The sequence below is a fragment of the Eufriesea mexicana genome, unplaced genomic scaffold (genome assembly GCF_001483705.2).
Source record: "Eufriesea mexicana isolate 0111107269 unplaced genomic scaffold, ASM148370v2 scaffold798, whole genome shotgun sequence".
Classification (NCBI taxonomy): Eukaryota; Metazoa; Arthropoda; class Insecta; order Hymenoptera; family Apidae; genus Eufriesea; species Eufriesea mexicana.
In genome coordinates this window covers 599,799-616,374 of record NW_016908980.1, presented here as the reverse complement: position 1 = coordinate 616,374, position 16,576 = coordinate 599,799, and positions in this window count along the sequence as shown.

Genomic DNA, 16,576 nt, shown 5'->3' with positions numbered 1-16,576 from the left:
CTGTAAAAGATTTATGGTACAAAACTAGAACTGATTTCCCGAGTTACAGTGTAAAAAATTCGCCTTTGTTCTATATTGGAAGTGAGGACGAGCAGCGAAATGAACGAAAATCGATAAAAATTAGCCGTGCAAGCGTGAAACGATGTAAATTGCGCCTGATTCTCACCTGCGCATTAAAATCCAATTGGCCGAGTCGTGTGGCGCAACAGTAAATTTACATTGACGCGGAGATCGAATCGTGGCGGCAGAAAGTGCACGCGGTAGGAAATAAATTGGCGGGACGAAGGTAGGAAAAACGGCAGTGAACGACGAATTAATAAATAACCTGCGTCGATGTATCAAACCGTATCTTCCCCGAACGGGACAGGGGAGAAACGTTTTGGGGAAAAAGCGGTCGGATGGACGCGAAAGCAGCGGATAGCAGGGAAAAATAACGGTGAGGCGGTTATGAATCGGTGGTCGGTGCTCGAGACGCGGCCGTTGCATTATTCAGCGCAATATGCGCATGTGAAATGTTAACGCGTGGTGCGCCCGAACGCAGTGTCAACAGTTTTTAAACGCGCGTGAAAGATAAATGCGGCGATATGCTGTTAATAACGAGTCGATCGGCGGTACGCAACGGTGGACGCGGTGTTTGACCGAGCCGGACGTTCGCGCGCGAAAAATTGATGAAGAGGAACGACCATCGCGCCGAAGTGCCTCGTATTTAATCGTCGCTTCATTAGCTTGATTTCAGCTGGCCGATGCGAGCCGGTATATTATCCCTAGCTGGGGTGGAAATGGGTCGGTTGTGCGGAGCAACAGCTTCGAAATCGCTCCTCTTTCGAACGCGCGTCGAGTCCACGCGGAAAACGCGCAAGGACGGCAATGGCAATGGGAAAAGGGATGAAAGGATTACGCGGATACGTTAAGCCTCAAGAATCTCCCTTCACGCCTGGTTATACCTACGTCCACCCACCTGTCCGTCTCGTCGCGATAGCCGGCTGCCAGTGCGAAAGCTAGAGGATGGATTCTCTACTAAGGACTTCCTACGGCTACGTTCCCCCGATATATCAGCCGGCACGATAGCCCTGGGGGATGAACGAGGAACGTTCACCAGGCTTTCGATGTCCGATCCGTCGTATTACCGGTGGTCGTGATAAAGCGACGTGAAATATATCTCGGCGCGCTGGAAACGCGAGCATCTGGCGCATAAGTGTAGGACGCGATCGGGAGACGAAGAATTAAACGCGTTTTGCGAGGAAGGACCGACAGACGCGTAGCGAAATTTATCGCGGCAGATAAAGGGTAATTAGGAGATGACAGGGAAGTTCGTTAACGGGGATACCGGGGCACCGAACGGGCCCCAAAGGAAGGGAAGAAAACACGCCTGAAATGGACCGTTACGGTTGCGAAAAAGGTGGAGCTTCTGCAGGTGATCGGAAGGGAAATTTCAGCGAGCGAACCAAGCAAATATCCGGAGGGCTTGGTGGGAGTGGAGAGGCAAATCGGGTTGAAATCAAGTGGCGGTAAATGCTCCGGGCAGGCTGCTAAGGCAGAATCTACGAGACGAAAGAACCCGGCGAAGGAATTGCCGAGGCCAAGGGAGGATCGAAACGAGATAGCAGAGCGAACGCGTGTGCGCGTCGGAGGGAAAAAGGAGAAAGCGAGAGGAACTGACGCGCAGCCCCGAGCAGGGTAGTCCTTTTCTTCGACTTTCCCAGCCGGCATCGTCTTCTCCGATCATATTTACATTTTCCTCGTGAAATTCGCCCGGGGATCCGCTGGATCCGTTTACATCACCGACTCCCTCTCGCGAGATCTTATTGACCCCATTAAATAGTTCTCTCATCGACGTCGTTGCGCCTTATGGACCAACAATGTACCCGATATTTGCTCCAGAGCCGAACGTATACGTATTTCATCCTCGTGTACGCGCTGTGTACGCTACGAACCGACGATGAACAACGTTTCCTCTAGCAACGGTAAGTAGTACCTTTAACGAAACACCCTTGCATTATACCGCAGGATCGCGCAGCTTTAGCGAGAGGAAATATTTGAGAAACGAGAGGCGAGCTTTCGGTGCAAATCAATCGCGATGCCCGCGAAGAACGCAAGAGTATCGAATTACTCTCCGGTTACTCTCAGCCGGGAAACAGCGTGAAAAGCGTCCAACGAGTCTGAATTTTTCGTTTAAACCGTGGTAAATACAGCGGAGAAAGTAGCCGACGCTACTTTGCGGAGGACAATGCGGAACACGTGCTCGTCCGACCGAAACTGACGGGATCGATCCTTCGGCGTTTATCGGCACCGGCATAGGCGCTGATAAAATAATTTGACGCTGCCTGGCCACGAATAATGGGCGGACAGGCCGGTGGCTGAAAAGAACGCGAAAGACCGAAAGGGGTAAGCGCACAATGGAGGAACGATCCCCATTGTGTATCTACTCTCAGCCAGGTTCGCGGGACACGCGACTGATTTTCGCTGCTGAATAAGATTACGATAATAACGAAGGCCGCCAGGCTTCTCCTACCACGGGCTCCTTCTGTTCCCGGGCTTGATTTTGTTTCGACCGCTTTCCGCGCCGTCGATCGCACCCTTCCTTTCGTTCCTTCGGCAACCAGCCAACGAGGACGCGTTCGAGCTGCTGAAGGCGGATCGGGGTCCGCGCGAATGGCAAAGGGAACAGCGGAACTAGGGGTGCAGAACGATTGCGAGTTTTACCGCGAGACGTCGAGGAAATCAAAGGAAGATTAACGATTCATTCTACCCTGGACTCCTTCTCACCGCAAACACACCCTTTCTTTCCCCATTTCTTCGCGTTTTCTTCGGACCCGAACGAGTGTCTGGAAAGAAAAGAAAATCTATCGCGTTCGTGGACCGCGGTCGTAAAACTCGTAATTAGTATTTATTACCTTCCTTACTCGCATCGATTATGAGCTATTAACCGCAGAAAATTTTTCCCCTGCATGGGAGTGACTGGAAAAATACGCTCAACTGGTTGGTAAAATTACATTAGCCAGTCGAGATCGAGCAGCTCCTAATTATCGCGGAATTTTAATTTCGCCGGGAAACATCGTAACAGGTAAGAGCCCCTATGGACTTAAGCCGTGAACGTTGAAAAACTATCGCCACGAGGATTCCTTCTTTAACGCTAGATATTCGAAAATTATATATTAAACGCCTCTCATTTGCCTTCGATTAGGGTATCGAATTTTATTACGGTGCAACGTCGAAGATAATTTTCGCGATTGCCTGGCCGGAATGTGGTCTCGAGTAGCCGCAGGCGACAATCGTGAATCGATTATTTCTTGAAATCATCATTTCAAATTCGCCGGAGTAATATATGCGAAGTACATGGGACACGCGTGTCCATTAATGTCCGCTGTTTATTTATCAATCTACTTAACCACCTGATAATATCTCCGTAACGTCCGTGTTCCCCACGTGTTTCACCGATTCGCCATAAACATAATTAGGTATAATTAAGCAAGGTTAGTTTATAAACTAACCCTCCGGCACTTTTCGCCGATCGATCGACTAAGTTAAATCGAGAGGGAGATACGTGAAGCATGGAGAGAGAGGGAGAGAGAAATATGTAGAGAATCATCAAGTGAAGCTAATAATTATTTGTACGTGAACAATTTCATCGCAGCTTGATTACTAATGAAATCGTCATTTCCGATGTCAACGGTAACAAATTTATCCTAAACAGATTGTTAATGTTTCGTATAAATATTTATCTGCATATAGATTAAATTCTCTCTCCAGAGAGAGACGAAAAACAGCGACAAGCAAACGTCTTGTACTTCCCATTCTCACGGTTGCAACAATTCGTACTCGTAATCGAGTATGCAAGAGGTTGCATCAAAGTATGGCGAATCGTGCAAGCAGCCTTCCGCAATATTCCCGGCAGCCGTATTCCCGGGGAACGGCGGCGTCTGATTAAAAACGTACACATTTCACTGCGCGATGCATCCTAATCAACGTACACGGGCACGTGAGACAACTTCGAACGAAGGGTTCGCGTCGTTAATTTTTCTTCGAATTCCTCGAGATTAAAACTAGCTTGTTCGCGCAGGCGCACGCGACGGTGTAATTAATACCACTCGAGAACTGGAAGTTGGCATCGCGTCGCGATGGGAGAAGAATTTTCGCGACGGCGACGGGGGTCGACGTCTACGAACCTGATAGCGTTTTGCTTCTTTAATGAACTTCGGCTAAAAACTGGCCGGGCTGGTCCCTTTAATCGCGTAACGTTACGCTATCCTCATTAACCTCGTTAACACCGTTAACTTCGTTACCGCCGCCGCCATTGTTGTCCTCGTTCCTTTCGCCGTAGAAGTAAAAACGAAGCTCGTGGAAGGGGCGCGAGGCCGTGTGCGCGCGATGCTAAACCAGACTACCCGGCTTTCGGAGGGTTGAAAACGAATCTTGGATGAAGGGAACGCGAACGCGGAAATATCGCGTGTACCCAACGCTTTCCGGCCTTATTCGCGGCTGTGTGTACGCGGCGTAAGGCCTACCGAGTTCCGATCCCAATTACTCTTCTAGTGGATAATGGCCGGATAGTTGGCAGTTAGCCTGGCCTCGGTATGGCGGTCGATTAATTGAAAGGTAAACTTACCAGTCGACTATGGCCAGACTTTCGAGGGGGGCTGCAGGGAAAACGGGCGGTCGGATAAGTGAGAGGGGCCCCGGGGTGGAAAGGGCGAAGGAAGAAGTCGAAAGGGGAATATAGACGTTCGAAAAAGGACTGCGAGGGTGAACGAGCCGATAGGGAGGGCCCCTGCTCGGGTTCCATGGTATCGTGATAGCGCGCAGCGTCGGGACGACCGCCTTGGGAGGAAGGAGTTTCGAACGGCAACCTCTGGCCGAAGCACTTACCTGAAAATAGAAAAGAAACAGCCGGTTAGCTAGGCTAATACAAATAATCGAGCAACCGGACGTGGCGGTTAACCGTGTTTCGCGTGAGCCGACGTCTCTCGCGTTATATTCTCCAGATGCTACGGAAACATTCGTTTCGTCTCCGTTTCGCGTACCTGTGGAATGAAGGTTCGAGTCTGACGATTCGCGGAGTTCATCTCGCGCGGAAGCAGCGACCTCGATTCGGCGAGTGCGCAACGATGATAGAGTAAACCCGGTGTTGGAAATCCGGTTCGACATTTTTACCCATTTTCGTGGCGGATCCACTTAGAGCCGGGTAGAGATGTATTTACGGAAGGCAATAAACAAGGTCAGGAAGGAAAAGAGATTGACACGAGTTTCCACGCCGATTTGAATATACGGGCTACCACGGAGTCTCATCGCGTACCGGGCGAAGGTGAGTAGCAAGGTAATAACCGATCCACGAGCGCGCTAAAAAACGTATTAAGTAGCACCCGGGACGAGGGAACCGCGGAATGGCTGAACCGGTAACTAGCCACGCCGTTCCGGCGTCGGCCTCTTTACTTATTCGTACCGCAAACGCGTTTCCCGCTAGTTACACGTTAATTGCAAGCGGCGAAATTGATGGTTTCGCTTCGGACACGGTTGAAACGGTTTTAATTTTGCGTCGTTCGACCGACGGATAACACGGATCGTTATATAGCCCCTCCGCGTCTCTGCGTGTCTTCCCGTTTCGTTCTGGGGCGACGATTCCGCAAAGCCTAACATGGGTGTATCCAAGGACGAAAAGATGCGATTCAGCGCGCGTCGCTGCGCCATCTATCTAGAAGCCGATCGCTAATTAGAGGAAAGTCCATGCGTCGATTAATAGATACCATGTCCGCGACTTCTCTCTCTCTCTCGTTGGTTCCAGTCGAGTCGAGTACCGGTCCCGTAATGAAGGGTTGCACCTGAACGAATCGAGCCGCTACGCCGGCGAATAAAAAGAAAGTCGAACTGGCAGCCACCGCCACTTATGTCCTGCGTAATCCTGTTCGTTTAGCATCTTTCCATACAGAGACAGGGAATCGAACGTTACGCCGGGAACAAGGGGAGCTCGGAGCGATTAATAACCTCGCAACGGTCTGGAATCTGTTCTTGACGGCAAATCGCTTCTTACCAGTCGTGGCCCCTTCTCCACCGGCGAATTATAAGGGGGTTGAACGGAGCTGGCACGGAAAAGCAACTTTGAGATTGGAGGGCTCGCTCGGTGCCGGTTTATTGCTTCATCATCGTGTTAATTATTGCTTCATCATCGGCTCCCCCTCTCTTTTAATTAGACCCCCGTATTAACCGGTTTCGGGGTGGCTGGTTACGCCTTCGTAATCGACGGTAATTAACACGTAGTCGGAGAAACATTGCCAGTATCGCGACAATTGCACGTTAGAGACCTTAAAGCCGTTTACATTGCCAGTCGGTCATAAAAATGGTCGCGTATGTCGCGCGGATATTTATTTGCGTCTTGGTGCACCTCGATTTTAATTCCATTTCGTCCGTATAGCGGATGTGTCCCGTTGTTCGCATAATCACTCTGTACGCGGCGCCGACTGCGCGCCATGTTAATCACCGTTTAATGGGATTACCCTGGAATATGCCGATGACGGTTTTTAATAAGTAACTCATCGGCAAATGACGTGATTACCGGTAAACGTGTTTCACGCGCGCGCGCGCGCGCTCACGAGCGTGCGCGTTACACGCCGCGGCCCCGTGACTATCGCAATCGAAATTTAATAGGCGCATTATCCATTCAATAAATAATCAGACCGAAATCAATCTAATAATCCAATCGCGTTCATTAAATATCGGTCAATTAAACGGCACGCCCGACAGAAATTGGACGCTTAAAATTAATCGAGAGATCCCCGCTCCTCGATCCTCGACATTGATCCATCCGAGGCATCTCACTCGCGGTTAACGCGTGCACGTTCCGCTTCCGACTCCCGCGAAACCCAAAGTCTCCCAGTTTCCTTTCCTCGATTCCGCATCCCCAATTTTTCTCCCGTTTCGCTGCCTTAACCCTTGACCGTTTCCATCGGCGACCCTCTTGCTTTAAAAGAGACGAACGAGCGAGCATGTGGGGTGCCAGATCGTGGGGCGCAGCCCGTTAATTACCGGAGTTTTAATGAGCAGAATTGCGCCCTCCGTTCAACTCGATCCCCGCCCTCGTTGCCGTCACCCCATGCCAACGGTTTGTCCTCGCGTGGCGAATGGATGCCGCCTATCTCGCCCTGCCACGTGGACTCACGCCAAGGCGTAGAGCCATGCCACTGGCTCGAGCTAAGTCCCGTATTTCCTTCTCGCGAAATTATTTCGCAGACACTGGCGCGCATCTTCACGCCGCATTGTTAACGTTTCCGCGCGTCGAACCGCGCGTATCATTATTTTTAATTAACGATCGCGCGCCACTCCCCGCTACTATGGGAAACATCATCGGCCGCATTAATGCCGCCCCTAACCCCCACGGCCGCTAACGACGCTTTAATTTTAATGAATTCGAATTCCCGCGACTCCGCGTCATTCCAGCGACCAGCTGCGCCTGTGCCTTCGTTTTCGAATTCAATTGCCGCCCCCCGATCGATGTTTCAGCCTCTGCTATACTTCTTTGCGAGATTCCTCGGAACCAGAGCAACTTCCACGTTCCTCGCCAAGTCTCGCAACAGCAATTTCGACCGTGCAACTTCCTTCTCCGCGAATAACGGGAATTTCTTTATTTCACCGCCGGAATACGCGAACGAGCGTTCGAGTTTTCGAAAATCCAGAGCATGCACCCTCGGTTTGGCTCCTAGTGCGATTCGTAGCTCGATCTCGATCATCTGGTTACAGTTTTTCCTCGTTGCCAATTTGTCGGAGTTCCCGTTGATATTTATTAGGAACAAGCTGTTTCATCGGCGATACCTTTACCAAATCGCGCGATGGCCCGGTCCATCGAGCCGCCATTGTTATCCGCGATCTATTTTTGGCGGTTAATGGAGTTTGAGCGGCGCGAGTATGAGAGCGAGCGGAACAACGGTGGAAAGGAGAGAAGGTCGATCGGAGATCGACCACGGGGTGGTTCCGACCAGAGAGAATAAATGTGTTTCAGCCAATCAACGCCACGGGCCACGGATATTCGCGTTTCTTTCCGATTAAATCGTGCCGGAATGGCCAGCAGCGGGCGGCCGCATAGGCTTGTGTCACAATTTCTGCGCGACAGCCTTCCGACGTATATTGTAGCCGGCCCGGCACGAAATTAATCGGGATTCGATCCCATCCGAGGCGACGCAAATTGGAAACTACCCTCAGAAACTAGTTCCGCATAATTTCGATGGCAAAACAAATCCCGACTGGGATGACGCCCTTGGTCTGTATCCCAACAATACCGCCCCGTTCATCCCCCGACCGGCGACCGAGCTCCAGGTAGCCGCAAACTTTGTTCAATTACCCCGACATATTCCCCGCCGACGGCCACGCTGCTTCTCAGATCTCTTTATTATTAACCGTCGTGCGGCATGATGGAAACGAAAACGATGTCTATTACGGTTGTTCGCTTTCGCGGGAAAACACGATGGTTTCCGTAGTAATGAATCATCGTGAAAAACGTTGGTACGTTTTTTCCCAATGCTTTGCCTTTCTTTTTGCCTCCCTTTAACCGTTTCGCCATCATTTTGTTTTCTCTTTTAACCGTTTCATGTTTGGTAACGATTCGAAACAACGTGCTATTCTGCGATTCAATATTACGAGAATATGAACGATTATTGTATTTCGTGTTTCGTTTGTTGTAACGGGAAAGTTTTTCGTGATTTGTGAAAAAAAGAGGAAAAAAGAAATCATAAAAATATGTGTTCGGAAGGCAAACACCATCGGTGGAACAACAGTTCAATGAATTTTGAAAACGAAAGCCCTGTTCGGTGATAATAGAAACATGGCCGAGCGAATTATACCGTCTCGTATTATATTCCACGGGGCGAGTTTAAAATTGTATAATTACAGTTGGACTACGTGTTATGGAAACGCAAGCCGACTTTGTGTACCCTCCAATCACTATGGCACTACGGTAGATGTTTTTTCTTTTTTTTTTTTTTTGCAAATTGCCCGTGTGTACCCGCAGGATCGGTAGAGGCAACGAGAAATAGGAGGTCTATAACAAGCCTGTTATTTCGCTGATGAACCGCGGATAAAAATACCCGGATTGTTAATAAACATCGTGCATGGATTTCCAGGGACAAGCGCACGCGTGAACGCGACAAACAAATTTTATTTAAATTCGAAACCGCGAATGTATGGCCAATTATATCCCAGAATATTCACGTGCGGCTTAAAAGAGGGAAAGCCGCGAAAAAATAGAAAAAAATATACATGCAAAAAAAAAACCAGGCATAAATATAAATACGGTTTAAGGGGAAACTGATTCGTTCGAAACATGTCGACGACGATTGATCTATGCGTTCATGCACAACAGACTGTCCCGAATAAATTCATCGTATTTTGATTCGGCTCGATTTACGGATCCACGGTATTCGTCGAATTTTCGAACCGCCGCTCCTACGAGGAAAAAAAAAGCCACATTCGTCAAACGTTCAACCACTTTTAAAGTACCTTCCATCTCCATGCAGAGAAAAAATTGTACCCTCGAGGTATACACCCCATCGTGAAACCACCCCGAAAAGCATCAATCTTTTCCCAAAAGGAAAAGCTCGAGCCAACCCTTCGGCTCGCGGTGACGAGGAGTACGAGGAACACGCCACGTCCATCAATTAAATTACGCACATAAGCAAACGTTACATTGTTTGCTAATCGCGAGCCCATTACGGAAACTTTTCGGGGGAGCCTGCCTCGGTCGGTAATCCCCGTCAGGATTGAATTTCACTCGACGTCAGTCGTATCGGCGTAAACGCGAATAGCGGCGCCCCCTCGCCGTCCAACTGATAGCACCCCTCTAGCCGTGGAAACAGGTACGACGGTTCTTACGTATTAACCGTCGACCACCCTCGGCGAGAGTGAAAAGCAAGATGTTAATTCGCGCGGTCGTTACGGGGTCACCGAACCCTGAACTCCTCGACGCTCGGTCCCGTAGTCATCGCCGTCGTCGCTAGCGTCGCCGTCTACGCCGCGACGCCGTCATCGTCGTGGTCGTTGTCGTTGTCGAACGAACGGGTCGCCACGAGCGCGTACCTATTCATCGAAAACGACTGCCACGTATGCGTACAGCCGCGCACACGTGTGGGAATATCTAACGCGACGCAGGGGTTCGATCCAGGCTGCCACCGCGTTGGCAGAGTCTAGAGAGAGAACGAGACGGGGAAGAGAGGGAGAGAGGAGAGTGCAGCGAGAGAAGCGTATGTGCATACGCGGAGGAGAATATCTGGAGGGTGTGAAAGAGTGCGGGACCGTGCGAAACGAGTCGACGACGACGACGACCACGACGACGACGACGACGACCACGACGACGACGACGACGACGACGACGCGAACGAACCACGCATCGGGGACTGGCAGCAACACCGCGAGGAACAGCGGAGTCGCGTAGAGAGAAAGGGAGCGAGAGGGAGAGTGGCAGAGGCCGCGGAGAATAAGAGGGAAGGGTGCAGTCGGAGGTGAGAGAGGTGCCGACGAAGGGTGACGCAGCGGCGTACCCCGACAAAATAAAAATGCATGCGTGCATCAATTGTTCTTGGTGCGGAATTCGCGCGTGTGCGTGTGCGTGCGCGTGCGTGTATATTAGGGGTAGAGGGGTACCGCGTGGCGCGTAGCCTGGCGCGTAGCGCGGTATATTATATCGATGGTCGAGAGGGTGGCGTTCCAGAAGCGATCGCGCGCGTTCGTTGATCATCCTGGGGTTAGCCCAGAGAGAAAAGGGAACTCGCTGGTTTCTCTTCCCGCTCGACCTGTAATTATCGAGAGTTCTTTGACACGAGCGATTTTTCCCTCTCGCTCTTCGCGCGCGCTCCCAATTGATTTCTTCGTCCGTTCGTTTGTTTGTTTCTCCCTGTTCGTCGCTGTTGTCCCGGCTTCTCCCTTCTGTTTACCGTTTTCGTGTTTTCTCTCCTTTCCCCGTTTTTTTAATTACTTCGAGATGCTCGATATTCGGCAACTGGCGACAGCGTATCGGTTTTCCCCGCGCGGAGACTCGATTAAAACGAATACCTCGCTCGAAAACCGTTAGTAGAAAGCCCTGTCGCGCGTTTGTAAATTGTCGCTCGCATCGCGCGCCTCGTTTCCAATTTCGAAGGAACGTGGCCAAAGAAACGACACGCGCGCCTGCGCGTCTCCCGTTCGATTAACCGAGTATGTAAGTTTCCACCGCGAGGAGGGTTAATTTCGTTCGGCCCTGTCGTAATTCGCGACTAAAGGGAATAAAGGCGAATTCACGGCTCGTTAACGAACAAGCTCGAACGGTTGAAATCAGGACGGCGTGGACGCGCGCGGCGTTCCAAAGAGGGTCCTGCGGGGTCTCGCCAGGGAGCTGTCGTTTTCCGGTTCTTCGGCAAATTTCATTTGCCCCACCGTTTCGTGAGACTGCCCGACGTCGCGCGGAATCCCCGAATTTCTCGCGTTGCAACGATTCTACAACGTCAAGCGAGTCAGCCGGGGGCTGGAAATTCGAATAACGTGGGATCGGTCGCAAATCGAACGTTTAATTTCTAACGATTCGGGTAACAACGGTATCCGACGAACAATGAAGCGTTCGCGATATCAGTAAACGTTCAGAAATCCCGTGCATCCTTTTCAAAAGCCTCTATTTTTTCTACCCTCTTTTTCGTGTTATTTATCCCCATTTATCCCCATATGCCGCACCATCCAAATCGACTTTGTCGCTTCGAATAGCATATATTCTCCGTGTTAATCTCCCTATTCACTCTTTCAAATTCCATACGCCACTTTTTCCCTCCTCTAATGCCTTTTTTTTTTCATAGAAAAACGAAAATTCGCGTTTTTATATAACCGTGAAATATTATTTTATAGTATTCGATGGAAATTTTGGTAAAAACGTTGGAAAACACGGCAGTTCGTCTCTCTCTAAGCGTATTTTTGTCGCATGCCGAATCTTTGTACCTGCGTTAGTCTCTATTCGTTGCGAATAAATTCCTGAAAGCGATGGATTTCCTCGATAACGAGCCCGTTACTATTCCTTCGCGATTCCATCGGGTTTCCCGTTATCGGAGACAGCGACGCGAGCTCGTGAGAATTTCCTCGGTCGAATCCATAAAACGTATCAGCGGTGAAATTTTTATAAATTCATCGCCTCGACCAAGTGCCTACATTGTTCCGGGGCAAATGATTTAAACTTCGACGCCGGAGTCTTTCAAGTGATTTCCGAACTTTCCTTAAAGAGGCCCAGTTAATACGAAATTTACCAAGTTTCACGAACACACCCGATAATAGCAGCGGCCCACGGTGATTTCGTGGCAACGTCGTCGTCGCGAAAGCCTTGGCGGAATTAGCCGTATATTTCATCGATAACCAGCCAATGTTCGTAACGATACCCTCGAAATTGACTGATAAATTTTACCCGTGATACGATAACTCGAAACTTTCGTAACGTCGTTTCGTGCCGTTCTAAAATAATCCACGTCAAAATGAAATTTCGAGATACGAAAAGAACGTAGGCATTGCGGCAAACGAAAAAGGAGGAAGAAGAAAATGTTGGAAATTATGGAATATAAGAGACGTATTACATATTATCTCCTTTCACGGTAACATCAGTAGCTATCTTCTCCCGGGAAACTTCTCAGCCTTTCCCTTATCTATACGCCGTGCAGGTCGTAAAAGTAAGTTCCTTTATGATACTTCTTAGTTTCGGAAACAGAAAAGAATTACGGCAAACAAGGTCTCGCGTTATACAATGGATGCCTCATCTTCGACCAGCGTTACGCGGAGAGCAATTTCGTATTTCCGTCGCGCGTTTTACGATCAGGAAAAATCCGGTTTCCACGAATGTGTGCCATTTGAAGCTCGAAGCCCGATTCGACCGTGTAACCAGCTTACCGATGGAAAAATGGATCATTTTCAATGACGACCCGACTCTTTTCACCCCGGCTTTCCATCCCAGCGAGGAATACCGTTTGATTCGAGACAGAAGGAACAGCAGGGACAATTAATAAAACGAAACGATCGGCTTTCCGGACGGATATCAAACAGCATTTCCACCCCTCTCGTTTACCCACGAATCATCGACGGCCGGCGAATTAAACGCGGAAAAAAGTGAATCTGCAACAAAGCAATGAAACGCCCGGTAAATATTTGTCCTTTCGCTATCGCGTTTCGATATCCTCGATAATGAATACGTTTTTTCATCGCGTGTCCGTCCATCCATCCGGCTTTCAAACGTACTCCTCCCGGCTACTTTCCAAAATAACCGGTGCGGTCGCGTACCCGAATATTGAAATGATACAGGGAACGATGTATATTTCATTTCGCGTACACCTCCCCGCGCCCAGTAGCGGAAACACGCGCGCCGTTCGTCGAAAACTTTAATTTAGACGTCCTGATGGACACGCGGCGTCGAATTAAATATAAATTTTTAGCCTGTCCGGTATACTAGCGAAACGGCAGAACGCTGGTCGCGCACCGTAACGTTACAGTGACATCTAACTAGCGCGTCGCAGGATTTGTTCTAAACTACGTTCCGCGAGCAAAAATCCGCGAATAAATAAAAGTTCCCGTGTTCGTATCAAATATTCCGTCACGATGCCCCTTTGCGCGAGGATGCTGGCGAATCCTGCGTGTTTACCAGAGCGAAATTTTCATTTTCCCCGTTGCCATTCGTTCGTCCTGGTTTCCCAAGTTCGAATAACATCGAGTGCACGGGGTCGTAGAGACGAATAGCTGGATGTAAGAAAGAATATCCCGAAGCCGGATCCCCGGTATCCCGAACGCGGAATCCCCGGGAACTAAACGGGTCTTCGGCCCGTAATTCGGCGGCCTGCCATCTCATTTGCATAATTGAAACCACTCAAAACAATTGGACGCGACTTAGGCGCCTCCGGCGAACCGCTCGGGCTTCCGCCGCGATTACGCTCGAATCTTCGTCGATGCATCGACGGTTTAGAGAAGAAGCGAGTGACAGACACGCGGCTGAAGCTCGCGACAGGTGAATCGACACCTGAGCGAGAACGAGGAGTGCGGTCGGAGAGGGAAAGTTTGGTGGTGCGTTGCACGCGAAAGTTTTGGAAGCGCGTGGCCGAGGAGGGTGAAAGAAAATTCGTAGGAATCGTCGGAATAGAGGCGCGACGAGCGAAATCCTCCCTTCTAATCCCAGCCATTCTCCCGGCAAAAATTATTCGAAGGAGGGCCCGACAAAGGCCAGCGTCGTCTCAGGTTGCTCGAGCGACGCGATCCGTGAGAGGGGTCCGCGGGGGAGGAAGGAGCGCAGCGACGACGGGACGCCCGTATGCACGCTGGCAGAATGCGACGCAATGGCCGAGGGTTGAAGCGAGCAGGCTGAATTCACACCCCCGTTCGCACTCTCGGCCACGTACACACGTCGCCGCATAGAAAAGTGAGCGAGCGTGGAGAAAAGGAGCATGGAAACGGAGACTAAGTAGACCAGAGAAAGAGAACGCGGAGGAGAGGCGGAATGTGAGAAAGAATCGGAGAGAGAGAGGCGCGAGGAAGGCGAGAGAAAAAAAGAGGGGAAAAAGTAAGAGAAAGAGAGGCAAGACGCGAGTATACGCGTGTAGGGGTGTCTCCCGGGTCTATTGGTGGGTGTGCCAATTTACACGCGTTTTGTTCTCGCTGCAACAAAAGGTGCGAGCGGAAGGTTGGACGAGGGTGCAGAACCCGGTGTCAGGGGCGCGAGGGCGAGGCGGGCGACAGGGCGCGGCGCGCAGAGGGGAGGAAGAAAGGGAGAAAGAGAGCACAAAGCTCGAACGCGGAAGCGAGACGAGTTCGGAGTGGTTGGTTCGATGCATGTACACGCGTGTGTACGCGCGGGTTGCTGGCTACGCGCGGCGGACAGAGAGGACGAAACGATACCGCGAGCGGAAAGGAGAGGGTGGCGAATGTCAGGGGAGAGGGGAAGCTTGAATTCCCTCTATTATACGCCGTAGATTTTGCATTCGAGCGGGTTGCCGGATCTACTACCAGTCCACGACCTACTACAGTCTGCCGCTTGTCTGGCGTTGATTTACCAGGGGGATGCGAACGCGACTTGTTTCAAGGATCCCGCCGTTTTATCGGGGCTTGACCAAACAACAAACAGGATGTTTAGATATTTTCCTCCTCCCCATTTTTGTATTTTTCTTCGCGCTCGGTTTTATTTCGTTCCGCGTTTTATTAACGCGCGTGCACCGAATCATCGGGGTTGCGGCAGAATTCGAATTCCTGCGAAGAGATTCCATCGCGTACGTTGCCGAAATTTATTCTACGTACACTTTTCGGCGATATAATTCCCTCCCTCGCAACGTATATTTTTGTCCCCTTCCTTTTCTTCGCTTTTCCGAATCATTATCCATTTTCGGCGACATTTCGGACCAAGACGCAGCTCGAAATACCCTTCCATCGGCGAATAGGTTCTATTGGACGGAATGGTGGCATGCAGGACGAAACTTCGCCTCTGGAAAATTTTAGAAACGGTCCAGGTGATCGACAAATCGCCGCCTATAGAATCGACAATCGATTCGTCTCGACCGCATCGTTACCATTAGGTAGCGGGGAAGTTGACGGGGAAGAAGAAAACTAGCGGGCGTGACCGTATTTACGATGCAGCTGGACGGTCGCAGTTCGTTCGCCGTGACTCGCGAAATAAATCGTTAATGTGTCGATTTCGCGTCGAAACTCCGTTGACCGACCGCGCGATTTCGAATTCAAGTCACAGCTGGAACTCGGTAGACTGATGTCAGCCGGTCGCAAAGGGGTTTCGCGGCTCGCACGATATTTCAGTGACAAAGGAGCGAGAGTGCCAGAAATGGAGAGAGAGAGAGAGAGAGAGAGAGAGAAAGTGTGCTGATACTTAAAATTACAAGACGCGTACGGTGCTGCTGGAACGTGGACTCGCGTCAATCAGAATTTCCCTCGCGTGTCGAGTCCCTGGGGTTACCCTTTTTGTCTTTTTTCCAATTTTTTCCTTCGAATTCCTCGACTGTATTACGCGGAATTTCGTTCCTTTCTCCTTTTCTTGTTTTGACCAGCGCGAGCTTTTATATCGCTTTTTATATTTCGCGAAATGCCTCTTTTTTTGTTTCGTGCCCCCGCATTGTTTTCTTATTGGTCAAATTCCATTTCTAGTGCCACGCATTCCCTTTTTACAACTCCAACACCCTGTTTTTCTTTATTATTGGAATAACTTTTTGCTTTTTCGTTCCGCTGTTTCTCTTATTTGTAGAATTCTCTCATTCGGAAGCGTTGCTCGCCGGAATTCTTTCTTGCCTGGAAAACAATGGTCGAAAATTGCCACCGCGAATGTGGACATTTCTCTAAATCCGAGTTTTACAACGTGTACCGAAGACATTAGCAGGAAGTATTACACAGGGCAGTAAATTTTGGCCCTCTCCACCGCCGCTCCTATATAATGGAATATGCCCGAGCGAAGTAATTGCAACCAGAAGAGACCCTCGACCGAAACTTCACGGTAGTCGACGAGAACGATTTTAAAGAAAATGACTACCGGTGACCAGTGACTAACCACAGGGTGGATGCCATTCGCGGCGAGTAGTCGGTCAAGGGTAGAATGCAGTAGGGTAGCAGGCTGCGA